The sequence below is a fragment of the Gastrolobium bilobum genome, unplaced genomic scaffold (genome assembly GCF_033153095.1).
Source record: "Gastrolobium bilobum isolate Gb01-03AN ecotype WA unplaced genomic scaffold, APGP_CSIRO_Gbil_v1 utg6051, whole genome shotgun sequence".
NCBI lineage: Eukaryota > Viridiplantae > Streptophyta > Magnoliopsida > Fabales > Fabaceae > Gastrolobium > Gastrolobium bilobum.
This window is the reverse complement of record NW_026895181.1, coordinates 112,207-118,611: the sequence shown is the minus strand read 5'-3', so window position 1 is coordinate 118,611 and position 6,405 is coordinate 112,207. Positions and strand designations below refer to the sequence as shown.

General features: G+C 38.1%; 1 long non-coding RNA gene across 1 annotated transcript; it reads right to left on the bottom strand.

Moving 5' to 3' along the window:
• Positions 1–2,879: 2,879 nt before the first annotated feature.
• Positions 2,880–5,855, bottom strand: LOC133298646 (uncharacterized). Its single transcript, XR_009749838.1, has 3 exons — positions 5,193–5,855; positions 3,862–3,926; positions 2,880–3,182 (listed from the first exon to the last, which is right to left on the bottom strand). It is a non-coding gene; the product is annotated as an uncharacterized LOC133298646 (long non-coding RNA).
• Positions 5,856–6,405: the final 550 nt, after the last annotated feature.

The window sequence follows — 6,405 nt, the reverse complement described above, 5'->3', positions numbered from 1 at the left end:
AATAAGTAAAGTAAGTTATAAAAATAGTTTAAATAAGTCTTCCGCAAGAGTTTACGGTTACGGTCACAACTTTTAATTATTACGCTTTTTATGTTTTAAATGCTCGCGTAATAATCGGAAAAAGTTTATTCGCATTTTTATAAATGAATTCCTGTGATTGTAACTGCGCTTAATATCATAATTAATGTTAACAATACTGGTGTACAACAGGCTGTTACATTTTATGGTACCGTTAGTAATGTAGTATAACATGTCCATGCATTGTTGTATGTTTAGTGGTACATAGGATGTATCGTGTAACATCCCGGGTGCTGACGAGGGCGGGCAGTGATCGCCGGTGCGCAAGGGCATGGCAAAGAGCTGCTCCTGGCAGGCTTCCAGTGGCGGGGGTACATGAATGAATCGAATAACACCAGAAAGAGAGGGATTCCATAGATTGTGCTGGTATAGGACAGCACAGCTAAGGATAGCTTATAAGAATTAATTGGTACTACCTATACTAACAAGATGCATCTACTTTTCGGTAGCCCGGATCGGAAGAACTCCACAGTTAAGCGTGCTTGACTTGGAGCAATTCAGGGATGGGTGACCTCCTGGGAAGTTTTCCCGGGAAGTGTGCGAGTGAGGACAAAGCACGCTGAAAAGTCTCGTGTTAGTGTGTGGGGACAGTCGTTGATGCTTGCAAGTGGTCGGGCGTTACAATTTGCTTGTCCAACTTCAAACGGTGATAACCGAAGAAAATGAGAACTTTATGGAGCGTGTGATAGCTTGTTGAAAAGATAATTAAGTCTAGAATAACATACTAAAATATGAGAGGTTTGTAGCATTTAGATTTCTCGGAATGTACAGATTACTGAACCATGTTCAGTTATGTAAAAATCTTAAAAGTGAGAATTATGTTAAGTGGGTTTATGGGAACCCCTTAGTACGTGAGAGAAGCATTATATGATAGTTAGGCAATTGTTTTAATTATTCCGCGTTTATTTTTCAGTTATGATCACAACTTTTACTCATTACATTTTATTATTGATTTTAAATGCTTACGTAATGAAAAGAAAAAAGTTTACTCGCATTTTTAAATGAAATGTTGTGATTGTAACTGCGCTTAATAACATAATCAATGTTAGCAACACCGGTACGTAACGGGTTGTTACAATGGTCACCTTCTTCAAATTCCAGCAGTATGTGTCTATTATCATAATAGCTTTTCTGCCGATTCTGTGCCTATTTAAGTTTTTCTCTAATCATTTCAATTTGCACTGTAGTCTCTTGCACAAAATCTGGCCCAAATCTCTCTTTATCACCTACCTCAGTCCAACAAGTAGAAGTATGACATCTCCGTCCATGCAATGCCTCATACGGTGCCATACCTAGATTAGAATGAAAACTGTTATTATATGAGAATTCCACCAATGACAAGTATCTATCCCAAGCAGTATCATGCTCCAGTGTGCAAGCTCTCAACATATCGTCTCAGCATATCGTTAATTGTCTGTATGGTCCTCTCAATCTAACCATCAGTCTGCGGGTGATACGTAGTGCTCAGCCTGAGCTGAGTGCCAAAAGCCTGCTGCAAAGCTCCCCAAAAGCGTGAAGTAAATTTCGGGTCCCGATCACTTACAATACTAACCGGAATCCCGTGAGGCCTTACAATCTCATTTACATATAATTTTGCCAATCTCTCCGTAGAGAAATCCACTCGCACTAGCAGGAAATGTGCAGACTTTGTAAGTCTGTCCACTATCACCCAAATTGAATCATAACTAGCCTTAGTCCGAGGAAAACCAACAACGAAATCTATAAAGATGCTCTCCCGTTTCCACTCTGGTATATTAAGTGGCTGAAGTAAACCAGCAGGTTTCTGATGTTCTGTCTTCACTTTCTGACAAATTAGACACCTCGATACATACTCAGCAACATCCTTTTTCATCCCAGGCCATCAGAACTTAACTTTCAGATCTTGATATATTTTTGTAGCACCTAGGTGGGTAGCATACTGACCCTTATGGGCCTCAACCATAACCTCCTATGCTAACTCCTTGGGCACCACAATCTTGCCTTGATATAATAACACTCATGTTCATTCACATATATGCTGCTCTGGCCTTTCAAGTATTTTACACTATCATTTTGTATTTGAGTCTCTTTGATCTTCTCTAGCAATTCATTTTCAATTCTAGTCAGCTCAATGTCACAAATTCTACCTGCAAAGAAATCCGTTATTCTCAAATCCTGGAATTGCTCAATCACTTCATTATCCCACATCATCATATGAGACAAACTAACAGACTTCCTACTTAAGGCGTCGGCCACCACATTAGCTTTCCCCGGATGGTATTTCAGCTCAAAATCATAATCTTTTAAGAATTTTACCCATCTACGCTGTCTCATGTTCAGCTCTTTTGTAACACCCTCCCTTGTATGCTTCCAAGAGAGTTGTTTGCTAAGCGGATTAGAGTTCTTTAATCATATTTTAGAGACTGAAAATCACTTTTACAATGCCAATTAAAAACTTATAATTGAAATCGGGTTCGTCACAAAAATCAGAGTATACTTTCAAAATTTCTCAACTACTGAAAATACAACTTTCCTTGCAGACCTTGCTGTCTTTAAAAATTCGTATAAAATTCACTTCAACGATTCAAAAAAATATTCTTTGTAATCTAGATACTAGACATCAGGGGCTTCGCGTTCATATAAAATAATAGTAATTTGAAGGTCGTTTGCCCCTCGAAACAGAACTCGTAAGGCGAGAGTTAAAATCAGTGAATTTATATCGAACGACCCGACTTGCAAAAATCATAATAAATCGAGCTTTCAGAATTTCATTGAAAGGTTTATATATGATGAAACTAGATACTTGGGGCTACGCGTGCATATAAATTATAAGAAAATCAGAGGTTCGTAGCCCCAGGACGCCAACCTACAAAATGCTCGCACAAACAGTTTTAACTTAGCTTTTAAAACATCATGAATCAGTTTTCGTAGAAACAGTTCTGAAATCCGTTTCAAAACACTTGTTGTTCTTAAAAGTCTTAAAACATAATGCAAACATAGTTCACTAATAATTTAAACATCCACAATTAGTACAGTCATCCATGAAAATAATACAATCACAGCAGCATGCCCAATAGTAGAAACCAACAGCAAATATCCAAGTCCTCAAAAGCTTTTACGTCCTCCTGCCATTTTATAAAAATAGCAGCCCCAAAGGGGTGAGAAAAATCCCAGTAGTGTGGCAACAAAACCAATAATGCAACAGTATTAAACTAGGCACAAAATTATAAACAGTCGCTTCAAACATGAAATCTTTTTCATCATATAACCTTTTCATCATATATCATATTGCGTATATAACGCCTTCATCACGCTCATAGCACCGTCGTGCGCGTGCCATCACAGTGGAAATTCCATGCACGACACCATCATTTGGGGAATTCCACTGTGGCCTATGCGGACTGACGCCAACTGTCCCAGAACCCTGATATCAAGGGATGCCTATATGATGCGTGCTCAATCACATGGTCCTATATATATAACTATTCTAAGACTCAAGACTAACATGAATTTGGTACATGTATGCCATGCTATATGCTGTCACACACAAACAGAAAGACAAGTGCGGTATGATGTACGGTGGATGCATATATCATCATTTCATACATATACTTCTTGTACATTGGATGTCATACTGCCAAACCATTCTTTCTTTTCATAACAGAATTTCCATAATCATAACATTTCCATAGGCAGAATAATTTCATCATTTATGGCAAAATAATCATAAGGCACATGTGAGCAACAATTCACAATTCATACACTAGTCAATAGTCACATCAGGTAATACCGCCTAACACATACCTCGAGTCCTTAATACTTTAATGAACACATCACCGAGTAGTCCATTTAGCTAGGACTTTGTGCACCTAATCAAGTACATAATTATCAAGTCAGAATTGGTTACACATTTTCACTATACATTACATAGAATTTCCCTTCTCCTAGATCCTTGGCTCACCATCGGTTTCATGATCCTTATATTAATTTAGTTAGTTTAACTTAGAATTTATTTTGCCAGTAGATAATATGTGACCTATACATGACCTTCCATGCAACAAGTTCGGTTTCTTGCCCCAATTAGGTGCTACACATTTAACATTTACATAACCTTATGTACTACCTTTAGGGTGCGCCAAGGGGCATACAGCAGGTTGACTATATAGATTATTTAACACAAGCCAAACTGGACAGGACACTAGTCTAACAAAACGGTACTATCATTGAGGAGGGTTGTTTTCCAAGTCTCAAAATTCTGTTATAAGCATGAACTCATTCATTATTACAGTTGTCATCCTCTCACTTAACCCAAGAAAACAATTTATTTATTTTACTCTCATTCAGGGTGCAGGTTCACAAAACCAATGAGAGCTATTTCTTCCTAGCTCCTAAAACATACAGTGGCCGAACCACAACGAGGATTGGATGATAAAATACTTCTCCTCCTAAGCCTTCATGAAGGCCGAACAGAGTGGACTAAAGTAAACTTACATTCGGTTTTAATCCTCACTATGTGTTCATAATCTATCGTTTAACAAAACACTAAGTATTGCTAGCAAATAACGAAATTTCCAAGATGGCCTACACATTTGACTCGGTTTTTTACCAGAATTCAAGTGCACAAGATTTATTTATTTCCATAGCATTTCCTATAGGCTTATACTTGTAGGAACAAGGTCTGACGCCAGTTGTACATACAGGTTTAGCATCAGCAACATTATATCAGTTTTCAAGACCCAAGAACCGGTTTTAACTATATTAAGGCTTAGGTTTCCCAAGTTCCCTAACCTCCACTTTGACTTACAGCATCAATTTTAAGAGTTCCCAAACAGAATTAAAATATGCAGAATTGTTTTATTAGCTTTCTAAATACAAGGGGCAGTCCACAATTTAAATGGCTATATCCTAGTTCACAAAATTTCAGATTTGGATTAATATGTACCAATTCCTAGGACAATTTAAGGAACAGAATCAATATAAAGGAAATTACCAAAATGCAATATCCCCCACGTTAACCATGAGAGAGCCGAAGGGTGAGGAGAAAGAATAGGAGTTACAAGAATTATCTTTCCTAACTACACATATGAATCGAATAGGGAAAGAGGGGGAGGAAGACTTGAGGTCCGCATCCTTACCTTCCTTCAGCATCCAAGGTTGATGAACTACCCTCTCCATTATTCCACGAAGACTGACCAGCTGCATGCAATGGATGAGACGACTCAAGCTAGGCAGAACCATGTGCCAACAACAACAGAGAAAACTTCACTTAAAACTCTTTCCAACGAGAAGGGACAAGGAGGCAGCGAGCAAAATACCTGACCTTCACCTTGATAATTGTACACAGCCGAACACAGAAATAGAAAGGAAAAGATTTATGCTTTTGTTCCAATCTCCAAGGGTGTTGTTCCAAGGCTGAACAAGACGGGAACGTACAAGAGGGGTAGAAAATTACTGCACCCTTTGTCTAGAGGCGTATGACCAACCGAGAAAATGGAAGGAGAAATTGTTGAAGCGTTGGGTTTTCCATCCTAAATGCTCACGGTATTTGCGGTAGTAGACGAGGGAGGAAATTCAGTTTCTGCTGATGATATTTCTTCTCTTCATTACGACTTGGAGGGAAAAGGAACACAGACTTGGTCTTGGTTTAATTCTGAATAGAGGAATCAAGGCAATGGGATGTAGCTTCTATGGTGGTTAGTCGTATAGAAGGGATAAGGTGGGTGAGTTTCATTCCAAACTGAAGCTAAAGGTCATCCTACTTCTCTACCAGTCAGCGCATAAAGGGGGAGTGAGTTACCCAATTCTGATCTAAGGTATCATAAAGAATGGCCTTTGCCTTCATTGGCTGTTAAGTGATGAGGTTGGTATAGACCAATAGGATTTCATTCCTATGGATCTCACTTGGGCAATTAGGGATAATACTTGATGTGGATTTTTGGGCTGAACCTAAGTTCTCCAAAGCTTGGGCCGTCGCCCAAAATGGGTAGGAGTGACCAACACATCTCCTAATTTAATTGCTTGCAACTATTAAGATCTACCTCACTCACCTTGGATGAAAGGGGCATGGACTGATTCAAGTTTGTATACAAAGACATGCATTCCCATCCTTCGTGACAAAATTTAATAACTTCTTAAAGGTCCCCTATTTTATGTAATATAATATTAATTATTATTGTTTGTTCCCACTAGTTAATAATTAAGGTTTCTAAATAAATTACAATTAAAACTATTATTATTCCTTTCTAACTAGTGTTTTGAACTCTTAAATTACATAATTATTCACTGATAAGTTTCACTAAAACAACTTTCCCCAATTACATTAATTCCACTCTAAACATAACATTAATT